Here is a 19,470-nt window from a genome sequence, read left to right as displayed (position 1 = left end):
TCAGCGCATTTATCCATTCCACTCTCAATTCTGTTTCTTCGCCTTTCTTGGTGGGGGGAGGGGGAGCTCCTCCAAATATCATTTCCTTGCTGCATATAACGTTCACGCAGGGCTCCCCGTCAATTCTTCTCCTGTCCCCTTTCCCTGCCTGGACGGCTGACGCGTCCCAGGGACACGCAGTGCCAGCGCTCCACCTTCTGGTCAGTCCTGGCCTCTGCGGCCTCCCCAAGTCTCGCCCAGCCCCGAGGAAGGGTCTCCTTCATAGACTCTGTCCGGTAGAGAAGCGTGCAGGGGGCTCTGTGCCCCTTGCCAAAGTCAGACCGCCAGGGCGGGCTGCCAGGGTTCTAAGGGCTTTGATAGCTGCCGTTGGCTGAGACAGAGGGCCACAGTCCGCGGGCCGAGGGGCAGGAGTGCCCGCCAGGTCCAGGTGGCTCCGGGGAGGCGTGGGAAAGGTGGGGGCGGGGGGTGGGCTAGGGGAGAGCTATCTGTCTATCTCCGCGTCCCCCCAGCGCCTATCGCCCGCCGCTCCGAGCCCGTGGCGGGACGAGTTACCACCCGCTCTGGATGCCCTCTGTTCTGTTGCCAAGAGGGCGCCTAGAGAGCCCGCGGCGCTGGGGGCAGGAAGGGCACTGGGCAGGCCGGCTCCCCCTCCCAGGATGAGAGCGGGGGAGGCGGGCAGGGCCTGCTTTGGACCTCCCAGCTCTCCAAAGCGTCGGATAAGCCCCTTCGCGGGGGCTCATTCATTCATCCATCCATCAACTGAGACAGAGAAGGGCCAGGTAATTCAGAGAAAGCAGAGAGTCGATCTTCCTCACGCGGTTCTCACAAAGGCCTCACTCCCTTCCCTCCTCACTGCCGCTCCTGAGTAAAGTGAAAGAGCACTGGGCTGGGAGTCTGGAATCCTGGAATCATGAAAGGGTGGTGGTGATGGTGGGTTATGTTAGGATAATTTCTATGCTGCATTCTGCTCTGAAAGTCCAAGAGTTCTAGAAGTGGATTAAAACTGCAGCATTAGGGACTTAAGCGAGCAATTAAACAATTGGTAATGTGAGGTTAATATCTGGTGCCCCATTGCCTTCTGTGCTCCAAGACACCAGGGACTGCATCTGTCCAGTTCACTACTACCTTCCAGTTACATAGGGCAGGTCCTGGCACACACAACCTCAGTGCTCAGTAGATGTTTGTTGAATGAATAACTGAGACCCCCTAATACTGGAGAGGGGCTGAATCATCTTGGCTGGGTATGCTTGTGGGGTTAGGAAAAGGGGCGGCATGGAGCAGGCACCGGCGTCAAGCTGTCCCACTCTAGCGCAGAAGCAGCTTCCCAGATGGGGCCATATGGCCCCAAAGGGGCCTGTCAGACCAGCAGGACTGAAGCCACCAGCCACTGGGCTGGCACCTGCCAGCTCAGGGTGACGAGGTTGCCAGAGGATACAGTGGGACCAGTGCCACCCACTGCACCTCGCCCGAGCCAACAAGATGAGCAGGTGTCAGCCTGGCCAGAGTCCTGCCCCTGGTGGAGGGGTGATGGAGGGGCAGTCAGTCAGGTGCCTCTGGGAGGCTGGTGGGAGGGAGAAGGGGCAGTGCTGGCCAATGCCCAGGTCAGAGTCCATTGCCCACCCTCTCTCTGGCATGAAAACAGGTACCTTGTTGAAGCAGGCTGTTCCCTGAAGCCTAAGTATTATGCCACCTGGGCACGGCCACAACAGCTGGTCTCACAGAGTGCCAGGTCTGAGGGGAGGAACTTAGGAAGGAGGACGGAAGCAGAGGGTGAGCCGGCCAGCCCTTGCTCTCTTCATTGCCTGGTGAGCTGGCGCCATCTAGTGGTCACTGTGAGGAGGCGAGTCCAGCTCTACTGGGGAGACCTGGGAAGCGGGCCACCTGTGGGACCCCACCAACATCCCCAGAAGGAATGTTATCTTTACTTATCGTAGGAGCCCTGTCAACACTAAATGTTCACTTTCATCATCACCTTGCCTTACTCTGCAGCTGCCGCCTCTCCCTCCTCCCGCCCGTTCTTGTCCAGCCAGTGGCTCCTTCCTTTAGGTTTCTCATGAATAAATCAAAAAGTGGAGTATTAGGGGCTTCCCTGGTGGCGCAGTCGTTGAGAGTCCGCCTGCCGATGCAGGGGGCGCGGGTTCGTGCCCCGGTCCGGGAGGATCCCGCGTGCCGCGGAGCGGCTGGGCCCGTGAGCCATGGCCGCTGAGCCTGCGCATCCGGAGCCTGTGCTCCGCGGCGGGAGAGGCCACAACAGTGAGAGGCCTAAGTACCGCAAAAAAAAAAAAAGTGGATTATTAGATGGCCTCTGAGGTCCCTTCAAGCTCTGATGTTCTAAGATGTTTAATTCTAGAGCTCTTGTCTCTTAAGGGGGAAATTCCCCCTACCTTTTCAACAACCCCCTTGGAGATCCACCCCAGGCCTTCAGCACTTTGCAGCCGGGATGTTTTTCTTCTTTCTGGGGTCCTTCATCCATCCAACGAATCCTTCCTGAGCTTCTACCATACTAGGTTCTGGGGATGGAGTAGTGAACAAGGCACACACAATGGCCTCCTCCACGGAGCCCAAGGTTTAGTGGGGGAAGTGGATACACATGCAGCCAGTTTCACTACAGTGAGTGTGGTATGTGCTGGGATGGGGGCAGCACACGCTGCTGTGACAGCCCAAGGGGGCCCAAACCCTTTGTGGAGGTGGGAGGATATCTGAGCTGAGGCTTGAAGTGTGGGCCTCGGCCAGGAAGAGCAGGGATGAGGGGGTGGAGAGGGTTCCGGCCAAGGGAAAAGCCTGTGCAAAGGCTAGTGAGACTTCCTGGGGCATAGCGCTGGGGCTGGAGTGGAGTCAGAGCCCCAGAACACAGAGCCCCTGGGACTCCAGAGCAGGAGGGTGGGCTTCATCTGGAGGCTTTAGGAAATCACTGAAAATTTTTAACCAGGGGAGATCGGATTTTCATTCCAGAAGAGTCCCTCTGGCAGCTGTGTGGGGTTGACTCAGAAGGACAAAATTGGAGGCTGGGAGGCTGCTGCAGAAGCAGGGGAGAGGGGGGAGCTGGGTCTGGGTTAAGGAAGAGGCAGTAGAGGTGAAGAGAAGTGGGTGAATTTGAGACATGGTTAGAAGGTAGAGTGATAGTGCTTGGCTGTATATGACAAGGAGCGGGGAACAGCAGGGAATAACATTCAACTTCTGACTTAGGCAACTGTGTGGAAAGTTGGGACCATTCTCTGAGAGAAAGAACACCAGGGAGAGGGGGTGCTTGATGGGGAAGAGGATGTGTCCTGTTTTTTTCAACTTCTCATTGGAGTATAAAATTTATGCAGAAAAGTGCACATACCACAATCAGTGATTTGCACCAAACACTGCTGTGTAACTAGCACCCAGGGCGAGGACCAGGCTGGGAATCATCACCTGCAGGGCACTCAGATGCCCCCTCTTGTTCCCTTCAGCTACTGCTCCCCAGGGTCTTAACGCCCAGCACCACAGCTCAGCTTAAGCATATAATTGGAAGTGTACAGTGTGTACTCCTTCCTGTCTGGCTTCTTTTGCTCAACATAATGTTTGTGAGATTTATCCATATTGTTGGATAAATCATTCATTTTCAGTACTGTGGGCGGGTATTCTAGCATAGGAACGTGCCAACATTGTTTACCTGCTCTACTGTTGATGGGCATTTGAATAGTTTCCAGTTTGGCGTCCTCATGAGCAGTGCTCCTGTGAGCGTTCTTGTACATGTGCTTTGGTGCACATATGTATACACTGTTGGACACGAGGAGTGGGATTGTGAGCCGCGGCGTGGGCGTGCATTCTCCTTTAGAAGATTCTGCCGAGTAGTTCCCCAAAGTGCTTGTGCCATCAGCTCCATTTTTTTTTTTTTTTTTTGCGGTACGCGGGCCTCTCACTGTTGTGGCCTATCCCGTTGTGGAGCACAGGCTCCGGAGGCACAGGCTCAGCGGCCATGGCTCACGGGCCCAGCTGCTCCGCGGCACGTGGGATCCTCCCGGACCGGGGCACGAACCCGCGTCCCCTGCATCGGCAGGCGGACTCTCAACCACTGCGCCACCAGGGAAGCCCCATCAGCTCCATTTTTTTTTTTTTTAAATAAATTTATTTATTTATTTATGGCTGCATTGGGTCTTCGTTGCTGTGCACGGGCTTTCTCTAGTTGCGGTGAGCCGGGGCTACTCTTTGTTGTGGTGCACGGGCTTCTCATTGCTGTGGCTTCTCTTGTTGCGGAGCACGGGCTCTAGGTGCGCGGGCTTCGGTAGTTGTGGCTCACGGGCTCTAGAGCGCAGGTTCAGTAGTGTGGTGCACGGGCTTAGTTGCTCCGCAGCATGTGGGATCTTCCCGGACCAGGGCTTGAACCCGTGTCCTCTGCATTGGCAGGCGGATTCTTAACCACTGCGCCACCAGGGAAGCCCCATCAGCTCCATTTTGATCATGCTGAGTCTGAGTGTTTCTCAGACATCTAGGAGGAGCTGTCCAGCAGGCAGTTGGCTACATGGATCTGAACAATCAGTAAAGAAGCTGCGATTGGAGATGTAAATTGGGGGCTTGGGACAACTTGTGGTAAGTGAAGTTCGATGGCATGGGTCTGATGGTCCAGGACGGGGGCGGGGGGGTGGGTGGAGAGAGAACAGAGGGTCGAGGGTCTCAGGGCAGCACCTGTGAGAGAGTGACCAGAGAGTGTGAGGCAATGCAGAGGGAGGTGGCCCTGAGTTTGTGGGGGGCTGGGAGAGTGTTTCAAGGAGGATGGAGTGGTCAGCAAAGTCAAATCCTGCTGTGAATGGCCAGATGGGGACTGAGATGTGCCCACGGGATGACATCTCAAGGAGGCATTTGGTGATTTCAAGGAAGAGTGGGTTCAGGGGAAGGGAAGTTTATGGCCGGCTGAAGGGTAAGTGGGAGGGAGGGTGTGCAGAGAACAAGTGAAGTTTGACTCTGAAAGGAAGAGGAATGGAGAGGGTGGTTGCTGGAGGGCATTTGGCACATGGGGAGGGGTGTCTGTGTGCTTTAAATGGGAGGAAGTCTGTTTAGAAGTCAATTACAGCAGCCAGCAGAGGGGACTTGGGAAAGGATCTGGAAGCCCACCCAAGGGGTTAGCCTTACAGCAAGTTCTCTCTTCAATTGAGTCAAGAGGAAAGATGACCCGATAAGAGCTAGCTTTCACTGAACGTTCTACGCATATGAGTTCGTTCACTCCGCCTACCGCCCTGTGAGGGGGAAACTGAGGCACAGAGTTGACAGAGGGGGAAACTGAGGCACAGAGAAGCTAAGTAAATGCTGGATTCACAGTTTGAGCCCAGGCAATCTGACTTTTCACCTCTGTGGTAGCTACTCCGTTCTCTGTACTTTTCTGGATGCTTGAAACATTTCAGAGGAAACAGAGCTGTTCAAGACATTTGGGGGTTCCTGTATAGGTGTGTATGCAAAGTAGGTGTGAAGTTAGTAGCTGAGGAGAGGGGAGATGGTGGCTGGTCCCAGAGGTTTAAGGACAGTGGAGAAAGGAGGTCCCAACTGTAGCTGCTGCCATGGGGACCGGGGAGAGGACTGGCCAGGGGAAATGGAAGAATACCCAGGGCCCCTAGAGCCCTCTTGCTTGTGAGAGGTCATGGGGTTGCAGTGACCCCAGGAAGCATGGTGGGGGTCCCAGGTGGTGGGCTGCTCTCCAGCTGGGCTCAGCAGCAGCTGTGGGCAGATTATTGAGTTGACCAGGTAGAGGTTGCTTAGCAGGCAAGGGAGGAGTGGACCTTAGCGAGGGTTGCTCAAGTGGTTTCCAGGGGACTCTTAAGTTGGGCAAGGAAAGAAGTGGAGGGTAGAGTGATTGGTGGAAAGTGGAGGAGAGTCCAGGCTGGGGTCCCCACGAGGTCAGAGGGAGGCAGCAAGGAGATCACAGAGGGGACGCTTTTGTGGTCAGAGAGCCAGAGATTGGAGTCTATTCAAACTGTGGGGGAGGGGGCAGTGGGGAGAAAATCTTGAATGAAGCTGGGGAGGGAGGGTACAAATATAAGAGTTACACCACACTTCTCAGAAACCGTGCGAGCAAAATCAGAGTGGGGTGAAATCTTTTTTCAAGTGTGGAAAGGAAAAACAACAACATAGAGTTTTTTCTTTAATTAAGTAGTGTTGATTTAAAATATCATGTTAGTTTCAGGTGTAGAGCAAAGTGATTCAGATATATATTTTTTTCCAGATTCTTTTCCACTATAGGTTATTACAAGATATCGAATATAGTTCCCTGTGCTATACAGTAAATCCTGGTTGCTTACCTACTTTTTGTATAGCAGTTTGTATCTGCTAATTCCATACTCCTAATTTATCCCTTCCCCCTCCCTTTCCCCTTTGGTAACCATAAGTTTGTTTTCTATGTCTGTGAGTCTGTTTCTGTTTTGTAAATGGATTCATTTGCACTATTTTTTAGATTCCACATATAAGTGATATCATATAATATTTGTCTTTCTCTGTCTGACTTACTTCACTTAGTATGATATTCTCTAGGTGCATAACAATATAGAATTTTGTTTGCATTTTGTTTTTTTGTTTGAATTTTGGTTCCATTTTATAATTTCTATCTCTTTATTGATATTCTCTATTTGTTCGTACACCATTCTCTTGGTTTTCTTTAGTTCTTTATCCATGCTTTTCTTTAGCTCTTTGGGTGTATTTTTAAAACAGTTGATTTAAAGTCTTTATCTAGTAAGTCCAATGTCTGCTTCCTTAGGGATGGTTTCTGTCAATTTCTTTTCCTGTGAATGGGCCATATTTTCTGTTTCTTTGTATGCTGTGTAATTTTTTTGTAGTTGTTGAACAGTAGACATTTTGAATATTATAATGTGGTAACTCTGGAAATCAGATTCTTTTCTCCTCCCGAGTTTGTTGTTGTTGCTTGTTGAGGGATATAGTCATCCATTTGTTTAGTAACTTTTCCAAACTAGTTTTGCAAAGACTATGTGCCTTATCGTGTGTGGTCACTGAAGTTTCTGTTCTAATATCTCAGTGATCAGTCAGTGACTTGATCTTTTTTTTTAAACTATGTTTTTAATACTAACTTTATTTATTTATTGGCCACATGGTGTGGCATTTGGGATCTTAGTTCCCCAACCATGGGTCAAACCTGTGCCCCCTGCACCGTGAGCATGGAGTATTAACCACTGGACCTTCAGGGAAGTCCCAGTGACTTGATCTTAAATGCCAACATTTAGCATCTCCTTTCTTTTTTACACACTCCTCTGAGAGCTGTAAGTATCTACTAGATTTCAGAGTTCCAAAAAAGTCAATTCTGTCAATTGTCACTGGTTGCTTCAGTGGAAGGGCTGATTTTTGGAGCATCCAACTGTACCATTTGCCTTGATGTCATCCCTGATTTGTTTTTGAAGCTTACTCTCTCCAAGATATATTGTTAAGTAAAAAATAAAGTAAAAAAATAAAGATGGAGAGAAATGTGTATAGTATGTTACCAGTTACCTAAAAAAAAGGGGGGGTATATTTGCTTATAAACAGTGAAAGGATAAACCTTAAGATTAAAAAAAGAATAGTTTTTAAAAATAGAACTACCATATGACCCAGCAATACCCATATACCCTGAGAAAACCATAATTCAAAAAGAGTCATGTGCCACAATGTTCACTGCAGCTCTATTTACAATAACCAGGACATGGAAGCAACCTAAGTGTCCATCAACAGATGAATGGATAAAGAAGATGTGGCACATATATACAATGGAATATTATTCAGCCATTAAAAGAAACGAAATTGAGTTGTTTGTAGTGAGGTGGAGGGAACTAGAGTCTGTCATACAGAGTGAAGTAAGTCAGAAAGAGAAAAACAAATACCGTATGCTACCACATATATATGGAATCTAAAAAAAAAAAAAATGGTTCTGAAGAACCTAGGGGCAGGACAGGAATAGAGACGCAGATGTGGAGAATGGACTTGAAGACCTGGGGAGGGGGAAGGGTAAGCTAGGACGAAGTGAGAGAGTAGCATTGATATATATACACTACCAAAGGTAAAATGGATGGCTAGTGGGAAGCAGCTGCATGGCACAGGGAGATCAGTTTGGTGCTTTGTGACCACCTGGAGGGGTGGGATAGGGAAGGTAGGAGGGAGACACGAGAGGGAAGGGATATGGGGATATATGTATCCTATAGCTGATTCACTTTGTTATACAGCAGAAACTAACAAAACATTGTAAAGCAATCATACTCCAATAAAGATGTTTATAAAAAGGATAGTTTTTAAGTGAATCCGTATTGAATATAGATACAAAAATCTTTATCAAAATATTAGCAAATAGAATTCAGCATTACATAAAAGAATTATACACCATGTCCAGATGGGACTTATTCCAGGGAAGTAAAGATAATCCAATATTTAAAAATCAGTCAATGCAATCTACCATATTTACAGGTTAAAGAAGAAAAATCACATGATCCTATCAATTAAAGCAGAAAAAAGCATTTGACAAAATTCAACACCCATTCATGATGAAAATTCTAAGCAAACTAGGAATAAAGGAATTTCCTAAACTTGCTAAAGAACATCTACAAAAAAAAATCTGTAGCTAACATCATATTTAATGATGAAAGACTGAATGCCTTATCCCTAAGATAAAGAACAAAGTAAGGATGTGCACTCTGTCACTGCTATTCAACATAATGCTGGAAGTTTTAGCCACCTCAGTAAGGCAAGAAAAGGAATTAAAAATAAATACAGATCAGAATCCAACAATATATTAAAAGGATCATACACCATGATCAAGTTGGATTCATTCTGTGGTCACAAAGATGGTTCAACATGTGCAAATCAATCAATGTGATATACCACAATAACAAAAGAAAAGACAAAACCCACAAGATCATCTCAACAGATGCAGAAAAAGCATTTGATAACATTCAACATCCATTCATGATTAAAAAAACCTCTCACCAAAGTGTATGTAGAGGGATTATATCTCAACGTAATAAAAGCCATTTATGACAAACCCACAGTCAACATAATACTCAATGGTGAAAAGTTGAAAGCCTTCCCACTAAACTCTAGAACAAGACAAGGATGCTCACTCTCACCACCTCTATTCAACATGGTATTGGAAGTCCTGGCAACAACAGACAAGAAAAAGAAATAAAGGTATCCAAATTGGAAGGGAAGAGGTAAAATTGTCATTATATGCAGTTGACATGATACTCTATATAGAAAACCCTAAAGACTCCACACAAAAACTTGTAGAACTAGTAAATGAATTCAGCAAGGCTGCAGGATACAATATTAGTATACAGAAATCGGTTGCATTTCCTTACACTAACAATGAAATATCAGAAAGAGAAAGTAAAAAAAAAAAAATTCATTTAAAATTGTGTCAAAGGAAATTCCCTGGTGGTTAGGACTCCACACTTGTCAGGGAACTAAGATCCTACAAGCCACATGGTGCAGCCAAAACAAAAAGTGTCAAAAAAAAAAAACCCCAAAAAACTAAGAATAAACCTAATCAAGGAGGTGAAAGATCTATATGCTGAGAATTATAAAACATTGATAAAAGAGACTGAAGATGATTCAAAGAAATGGAAGGATATCCCATGCTCTTGGATTGGAAGAATTAATATTGTCAAAATGGCCATACTACCCAAAGCAAGCTACAGATTTAATGCAGTCCCTATCAAATTACCCATGACCTTTTTCACAGAACTAGAACAACAATCCTAAAAATTTATATGGAACCAAAAAAGACCCAGAACTGCCAAAGCAATTTTGAGGAAAAAGAAAAAAGCTGGAGGCATAACCCTCCCAGACTTCAGACAGTACTACAAGGCTACAGTAATCAAAACAGCATGGTACTGGCACAAAAACAGACATATAAATCAATGGAACAGAATAAAGAACCCAGAAATAAAACGCATACACCTACGGTCAATTATTTTCAACAAAGGAGGCAAGAATATACAAAGGAGAAAAGACAGTCTCTTCAGCAAGTGGTGTTGGGAAAGCTGGACAGCCTCATGTAAACCAATGAAATTAGAACACCCCTTCACACCATATACAAAAATAAACTCAAAATGGTTTAAAGACCTAAATATAAGACATGATGCCATAAAACTTTTAGAAGAGAACATAGGCAAAATATTCTCTGGCATAAACCATAGCAGTATTTCTTAGATCAGCCTCTGCTCCCTAAGGTAAAAGAAATAAAGGTAAAGATAAACAAATAGGACCTAATCAAACTTAAAAGCTTTTGCACAGCAAAGGAAACCATAAACAAAATGAAAAGACAACCTACGGAATGGGAGAAAATATTTGCAAACAATGCAACAGACAAGGGGTTAATTTCCAAACTGTGCAAACAGCTCATAGAGCTCAATATATATATTAAAAAAAAAAAAACGCACTAAAAAAATGGCCACAATACCTAAGTAGACATTTCTCCAAAGAAAACACACAAATGGCCAACAGGCACATGAATAGATGCTCAACCTCACTTGATTTGATTTGATGCAAATCAAAACCAAAATGAGATATCACCTCACACTGGTCAGAGTGGCTATCATCAAAAAGTCTACAAATTATAAATGCTGGAGAGGGTGTGGAGAAAAGGGAACTCTCCTACATTGTTGGTGGGAATGTACCTTCCTGCAACCACTATGGAAAACAGTATGGAGGTTCCTTAAAAAACTAAAACTAGAGCTACCATATGGTCCAGCAACCCCATCCCTGGGCATATATCCAGAAAAGACAAAAACTCTAATTCTAAAAGATACATGCTCTCCAATGCTCATAGCAGCACTATTTACAATAGCCAAGACATGGAAGCAATCTAAGAGTCCATCAACAGATGAATGGATAAAGAAAGTAAATATAATGGAATATTACTCAGCCATAAAAAGAATGAAATATTGCCATTTGCAGCAACAGGGATGGGCCTAGAGATTATCATACTAAGTGAAGTAAATCAGACAGAGGAAGACAAATATTATATGACATCATTTATATGTGGAATCTAAAAAATAGTGCAAATGAATCTATTTACAAAACAGAAAGAGACTCACAGGCATAGAAAATAAGCTTATGGTTACCAAAGGGGAAAGGGAGGGGCGGGAGGGATAAATTAGGAGTATGGGATTAATAGATACACACTACTATATAAAAAATAGATAAGCAACAAAGATTTATTGTATAATATGGGGAACTATATTCAATATCTTGTAATAATCTATAATGGAAAATAATATGAGGGACTTCCCAGGTGGTCCAGTGGTTAAGAATCTGCCTGCCAATGCAGGGTATGCAGGTTCAATCCCTGGTCCAGGAAGATCCCACATGCTACAGGGCAACTAAACCCGTGCGCCACAATTACCAAGCCTGCGCTCTGGAGCCCACGAGCCACAACTACTGAGCCTGCGCACCACAACTACTGAAGCCCCTGTGCTCTGGGGCCCACGTGCCACAACTACTGAGCCTGCGCTGTAACTACTGAAGCCCACGTGCCTAGAGCCTGTGCTCCACGACAAGAGAAGCCACTGCAATGAGAAGCCTGTGCACCACAATGAAGAGAGTAGCCCCCACTCACCGCAACTAGAGAAAGCCTGCACACAGCAACGAACACCCAAAGCAGCCAAAAAAATAAAAATAATTTTAAAAATAAATTTTTTTTAAAAAAGAAAAGAATCTGAAATATATATGTGTGTGTGTGTGTGTGTGTGTGTATATATATATATATATATATATATATATATATATGTATCTGAATCACTTTGCTGTGCACCTGAAACTCACTATTATAAATCAACTATACTTCAATTAAATAAATACATACAGATCAGAAAGGAAGAAACAAATCTGTTCCTATTTGCAGGTGACATGATGTGTTACAAAGAAAATCCAAGGAATATATTAAAAAAAAAAAACCCTCCTAGAACTAGTGAGTTCAGCAAGGTCACAGGATATAAGATGAATATATAAAAATCAATCATACTTCTATATAATAGGAATGAAAACTGAAAGTAAAAATACAATACCATTTACAAGTGCTAAAAAAAGAAATACATAGGAGTAAATCTAACCAAAAAAAAGTAGACATAAATTCAGCTAATGTTGTGTTGTCAACTGTGATTTATGGTTCGCTCTAATGGGTCATCATCATTGCATCACTGAGTGACGGCACTGAAGTGAGTAACTTAAGAGACTTTAGCAGTCTACCTTTGACTTGGCCTGTGGATTGAGATGGTGATAGTCTCATTTTTAACAATGTGAATACTGTGACCATGTATTTTAAGAGTTCAGATAATGAAGATGAGAATAATTACAATACCAATGACACCACCAGGTGAAAAAGGCTAAAGGACTGTGTTAGGACTGTGGGTTTTTTTAAATTATTTATTTTGAAGTCTACTTAATTTACAATATTGTGTTAGTTTCAGGTGTACAGCAAAGTGATTCGGTTATACATATATATGTGCATATATCTATATTCTTTTTTAAAAAATTCTTTTTCATTATAGGTTATCACAAGATATTGAATAGAGTTCCCTGTGCTATACAGTAGGACCTTGTTTTTTATCCCTTCTATATACGCCAGTTTGCATCTGCTAATCCCAAACTACCAATTCAACCCTCTCCTACCCGCTCCCCCTTGGCAACTATCTGTCTGCTCTCTGTCCCTGATTCTGTTTCTGTTTCACAGATAGGTTCATTTGTGTCATATTTTAGATTCCACATAGAAGTGATATCATAAGGTAGTTGTCTTTTCTCTTTCTGACTTACTTCACTTAGTATGATAATCTCTAGCTGCATCCATGTTGCTGCAAATGGCATTATTTCATTCTTTTTTATAGCTGAGTACTATTCCATTGTATATATGTACCACATCTTCTTTAACCATTCATCTGTCGATGGACATTTAGGCTGTTTCCATGTCTTGATTATTGTGAATAGTGCTGCTATGAACATAAGGGTGCATGTGTCTTTTTGAATTATAGTTTTGTTTGGATATATGCCCAGGAGTGGGATTGCTGGATCATATGGTAATCTTATTTTTAGTTTCCTGAGGAACCTCCATACTGTTTTCCACCAACTTACATTCCCACCAACAGTGTAGGAGGGTTCCCATTTCTCCACACCCTCTCTAGCATTAGTTATTTGTAGACTTTTTAATGATGGCCATTCTGACCAGCATGAGGTGGTACCTCATTGTAGTTTTGATTTGCATTTCTCTAATAATTAGTGATGTTGAGCAACTTTTCATGTGCCTATTGGCCACCTGTATTTCTTCTTTGGAGAAATGTCTCTTTAGGTCTTCTGCCCATTTTTTGATTGGGTTGTTTGTTTTTTTGTTGTCGAGTTGTATGAGCTGTTTGTATATTTTGGAAATTAACCCTTGTCAGTCGCATCATTTGCAAATATTTTCTCCCATTCTGTAGGTTGTCTTTTCATTTGGTTTATGGTTTCCTTTGCTGTGCAAAAGCTTATGAGTTTGATTAGGCCCCATTTGTTTATTTTCATTTTATTTCTATTGCCTTGGGATACTGGCCTAAGAAAACATTGGCACAATTTGTCAGAGAATGTTTTGCTTATGCTCTCTTCTAAGACTATTATGGTGTCATGTCTTATGTCTAAGTCTTTAAGCAATTTTGAGTTTATTTTTGTGTATGGTGAGAGTGTGTGTTCTAACTTCATTGATATACATGCAGCTGTCCAACTGTCTCAGCACCACTTGTTGAAGTGACTGTCTTTTTCCCATTGTATATTCTTGTTTCCTTTGTTGAAGATTAATTGAGCATAGGCATGTGGGTTTATTTCTGCATTCTCTATTCTGCTTCATTGATCCATATGTCTGTTTTTGTGCCAACACCATGCTGTTTTGATTACTGAAGCTTTGTAGTATTGTCTAAAGTTTGGGATGGTTATGCCTCTTGCTTAGTTCTTTTTTTTTCAGGGTTGCTTTGGCAATTCTGGGCCTTTTGTGGTTCCATACGAATTTTAGGATTATTTGTTCTAGTTCTGTGAAAAAGGTCATAGGTAATTTGATAGGGATCGCATTAAATCTCTAGGTTGCTTTGGGTAGTATGGCCATTTTAACAATATTAATTCCATAAGTTTGTTTTCTATGTCTGTGAGTCTGTTTCTGTTTTATTCATTTGTACTATTTTTTCGATTCCACATATAAGTGATATCGTATAATATTTGTCTTTCTCTGAATGACTGTGTTGTTTTAATGACAGAAAGACATATAGAACTGGAATGGGGAGGTAAATAATCAAAACAGAGAACTGCACAATATGCAGAAGAGAATTTGGGCTTGAAGAAGGGGCCGTGAAGCAAACACAGAGACTCATATATATGGAATCTCAACAAATTTGGGATGAATCAGGCAAGTAATTATAAATCAATCAAAAGTTTTTCATCTCCCAAAAGACACAATCCTCACTCACAAATAGTGGCTCAGGCATCCTACACGAATGAGCAGGTATCATCATATAGTTTCCTTGACAGCACTGTGAAACTGAGTGAAGTTACATTACCTGATTCAGACGGTGCAACTAAAATGTCCCCTGGGAGAGCAAAAGGGGATTTTTCGATAACCTACGTCATGACCTCCAACAGTAGAGAGCTGATTTTGTCAGATCTCACCAACAGTCATGCCATGTATTTCAAGTCTGAATCATGGCAACAAAAAGATGTTCCACCCCAGCTCTTAGGTACCTTGATTTGAAAAACAGAGTTTCAAATGGTCATCTTGATTTCTATGAAGGTTTTTAAAAATCCACAGAAAGCACAAAACGAAAGGTTGTTGATGTCTTATCCACATACAAAGTAATCTTGCTCATCTATCTTGGATATTCAGCAGACAGGGCAAATGTAAACTTTGGCAAATTCCATTCAGTCTGGAAACTTCTTACCAAAAAATAGAAAAGATCTTACCTGCTAAATGGACCGCACCTCCTGTGCACATTGCTGTTGAAAGGAGTGTGATTTACTTTTCTGTGATATTGAGGTTTTCATAATGAATTATTTTCAGTCACTTTTCAGTTTTCTCAAAATGTGCAGAAGCGGTTAGCGAGATCGCTTCCTCAGGCATGCGCCTACAAAACAGCTCAGTTGCTGTCCATGGCAGAGATATTAGGATGTTGACCTGCTGTAAAATCGTATTTTTAAAGGGTAAGATAAAAAGAATGTCTCTAATTTGGAAGTACATTAAAGATGAGCGTGGGGTTTCCCTGGTGGCGCAGTGGTTGAGAGTCCGCCTGCCGATGCAGGGGACACGGGTTCGTGCCCCGGTCTGGGAAGATCCCACATGCCGCGAGCGGCTGGGCCCGTGAGCCATGGCCGCTGAGCCTGCGCGTCCGGAGCCTGTGCTCCGCAACGGGAGAGGCCACGACAGTGAGAGGCCCACGTACCGCAAAAAAAAAAAAAAAAAAAAAAAAAAGTTGAGCATAGAGAAAGGGATTACAGTAAAACAGATGTTTATGCTGTTTCTCCAGAACTGCATGATGATCTTTGGAGAGGCCATGAGGAGCCTAGAAAAGGATGAACCAACGGCATCTGAGTTGTTCAATGTCATGTGTACATTGTGACAAAAACTCATATACAGAAAAAAAACCCTCATACTTTGGAAATAAGACTGCTTCAAGAATTTCTTAATTTCTCTACTAAAACTTTAACTTATTTGAAAACTGTATTAGTCTGGGTTCTCCAGAGAAACAGAACCAATAGAACATTAGATAGATATATAGACAGACTAGATAGATAGGTAGATAGATAGATAGATAGATGATAGGTAGATAGGTAGATATGGGCATACATATCTATCTATATCTATCTGTCTATCTATAGATATATACTTATTCATGATAAGGAATTGGCTCAGGTGGTTATGGTAGTTGAGAAGACTTCTGTATCTGTAGTCAGCAAGCTGAAGACCCAAGGGAGATGAGGTATGGTTCCAGTCTGCATCCCAAGACCTGAGACCCAGGAGAACCAATGGTGTAAGTTCCAGTCTCAGTCTGATACTCAGGCTTTCAAAGGACCGGATGAGGCCCCCCACATTGGAGAGAGGAATCTATAGAGTCAATGTACTCAGTCTACTAATTCAAAGGCTAATCTCATTCGGAAACAGCTTGACAGACACAACCAGAATAATGTTTAACCAAATATCTGGGCACCCCAAGGACACGATCCAGCTGACACATAAAATTAACCATCGCATCATTTCACCTTTGATTTCACAACTTCAAATTACCTCTGTGCTTTGTTTTCCCTGAGAAAGAAGTTAAACTTCTGGTGACATCTGAGTCCTTAAAAATGATGGACGTTTTGGATACGGAGAGTCTATATGATGAACTCATAGATGCAAAAGACTGGATTGATAAAAGCTGGTCGACCAAAAGTCTGTAGATAAAAGTAGGACATTTCTCAAGAGCTATAAACTGATTTCTACAAGTCTAAAAACCTGCTGTTGTCAGTAAGTAAAATCCTAAGTATTCCACTCTCCAATGTTTATGTTGAGAGGATTTTTAGTTTCACGTCGTCGTACTGGACTGACACCAAGGAATCAGTATAATGTAGGATTGATAAGAGCAAAGCTGTAGGTCCAAGTGAATTTTACAGTTGCCTGTCTGGAATTGCACTATTACATAAAAGAAGAGAAGGCCATCCTAAATAAAGACCTCAGGCAGTTCAGTTACTGGAAGAGAAAAGAGAAAGAGTCAAATTACCTTACCGTGCCATGGGACAGGAAGAAACATGTCATTGCTCTTTTTTAAATTAAATATGGGTAATATCTGTTTAATTTGTCCTATTATATTTCTGTTCTCCTTTTTAAAAGCCTCACATTTATGTATCTTAAGAATACACAGGGCTTCCCTGGTGGCGCAGTGGTTGAGAGTCCGCCTGCCGATACAGAGGACACGGGTTTGTGCCCCGGTCCGGGAAGATCCCACATGCCGTGGAGCGGCTGGGCCCGTGAGCCATGGCCACTGAGCCTGCGCATCTGGAGCCTGTGCTCCGCAACGGGAGAGGCCACAACAGTAAGAGGCCCGCGTACCGCAAAAAAAAACCACAAAAAACAAAAGAATACACAGTAATAGGAACATCCCTGGTGGTGCAGTGGTTAAGAATCCACCTGCCAACGCAGGGGCATGGGTTCAACCCCTGGTCCAGGAAGATCCTACATGCTGCGGAGCAACTAAACCTGCGTGCCACAACTACTGAAGCCCGCGCACCTAGAGCCCTTGCTCCACAACAAGAGAAGCCACCCAATGAGTAGAGCACTGCAATGAAGAGCAGCCCCCACTCACTGCAACTAGAGAAAGCCTGCACGCAGCAAGGAAAACCCAACGCAAGCTTGTACAAGCCTCTTAGCCTAATCCACCAGAGGGCAGACAGCAGAAGCAAAAAGACTACAGTCCTGCAGCCTGTTGAACAAAAACCACATTCACAGAAAGACAAGATGAAAAGGCAGAGGGCTATGTACCAGATGAAGGAACAAGATAAAACCCCAGAAAAACAACTAAATGAAGTGGAGATAGGCAAACCTTCCAGAAAAAGAATTCAGAATAATGATAGTGAAGATGATCCAGGACCTTGGAAAAAGAATGGAGGCAAAGATCGAGAAGACGCAAGAAATGTTTAACAAAGATTTAGAAGAATTAAAGAACAAACAAACAGAGATGAACAACACTATAACTGAAATGAAAAATACACTAGAAGGAATCAATAGCAGAATAACTGAGGCAGAAGAACGGATAAGTGACGTGGAAGACAGAATGGTGGAATTCACTACTGTGGAACAGAATAAAGAAAAAAGAATTAAAAGAAGTGAAGACAGCATAAGAGACCTCTGGGACAACATTAAACACAACAACATTCGCATTACAGGGGTCCCAGAAGGAGAAGAGAGAGAGAAAGGACCCGAGAAAATATTTGAAGAGATTATAGTCGAAAACTTCCCTAACATGGAAAAGGAAATAGCCACCCAAGTCCGGGAAGCATAGAGAGTCCCATAAAGGATAAACCCAAGGAGAAACATGCCAAGACACATAGTAATCAAATTGGTAAAAATTAAAGACAAGGAAAAATTATTGAATGCAACAAGGGAAAAATGACAAATAACATACAAGGGAACTCCCATAAGGTTAACAGCTGATTTCTCAGCAGAAACTCTACAAGCCAGAAGGGAGTGGCATGACATATTTAAAGTGATAAAAGGGAAGAACCTACAATAAGAGTACTCTACCCAGCAAGGATCTCATTCAGATTCTATGGAGAAATCAAAAGCTTTACAGACAAACAAAGGCTAAGAGAATTCAGCACCACCAAACCAGCTCTACATCAAACGCTAAAGGAACTTCTCTAAATGGGAAACACAAGAGAAGAAAAGGATCTATAAAAACAAACCCAAAACAATTAAGAAAATGGTAATAGGAACATACATATCAATAATTACCTTAAATGTGAATGGATTAAATGCTCCAACCAAAAGACACAGGCTCACTGAATAGATACAAAAACAAGACCCATATATATACTGTCTACAAGAGACCCACTTCAGACCTAGGGACACATACAGACTGAAAGTGAGGGGATGAAAAAAGATATTCCATGCAAATGGAAATAAAAAGAAAGCTGGAGTAGCAATTCTCATATCAGATAAAATAGACTTTAAAATAAAGAATGTTACAAGAGACAAGGAAGGACACTACATAATGATCAAGGGATCAATCCAAGAAGAATATATAACAATTATAAATACATATGCACCCAACATAGGAGCACCTCAATATAGAAGGCAACTGCTAACAGCTATAAAAGAGGAAATCAACAGTAACACAATAATAGTGGGGGACTTTAACACCTCACTTACACCAATGGACAGATCATACAGACAGAAAATTAATAAGGAAACACAAGCTTTAAATGACACAATAGAACAGAGAGATTTAATTGATATTTATGGGACATTCCATCCAAAAACAGCAGATTACACTTTCTTCTCAAGTGCACATGGAACATTCTGCAGGAATGATCACATCTTGGGTCACAAATCAAGCCTCAGTAAATTTAAGAAAACTGAAATCATATCAAGCTTCTTTTCTGACCACAACGCTATGAGATTAGAAATCAATTACAAAGAAGAAAACGTAAAAAACACAAACACATGGAGGCTAAACAATACACTACTTAATAACCAAGAGATCACTGAAGAAATCAAAGAGGAAATAAAAAAATACCTAGAAACAAATGACAATGAAAACACGACGATCCAAAACCTATGGGATGCAGCAAAAGCAGTTTTAAGGGAGAAGTTTATAGCAATACAATCCTACCTCAAGAAACAACAAACATCTCAAATAAACAATCTAATCTTACACCTAAAAGAACTAGAGAAAGAAGAACAAACAAAACCCAAAGTTAGTAGAAGGAAAGAAATCATAAAGATCAGAGCAGAAATAAATAAAATAGAAACAAAGAAAACAATAGCAAAGATCAATAAAA

This window comes from Tursiops truncatus, chromosome 20, assembly GCF_011762595.2.
Source record: "Tursiops truncatus isolate mTurTru1 chromosome 20, mTurTru1.mat.Y, whole genome shotgun sequence".
Taxonomy (NCBI): domain Eukaryota; kingdom Metazoa; phylum Chordata; class Mammalia; order Artiodactyla; family Delphinidae; genus Tursiops; species Tursiops truncatus.
The sequence above is the reverse complement of the archived record's forward strand: the minus strand, read 5'-3'. Positions refer to the sequence as shown.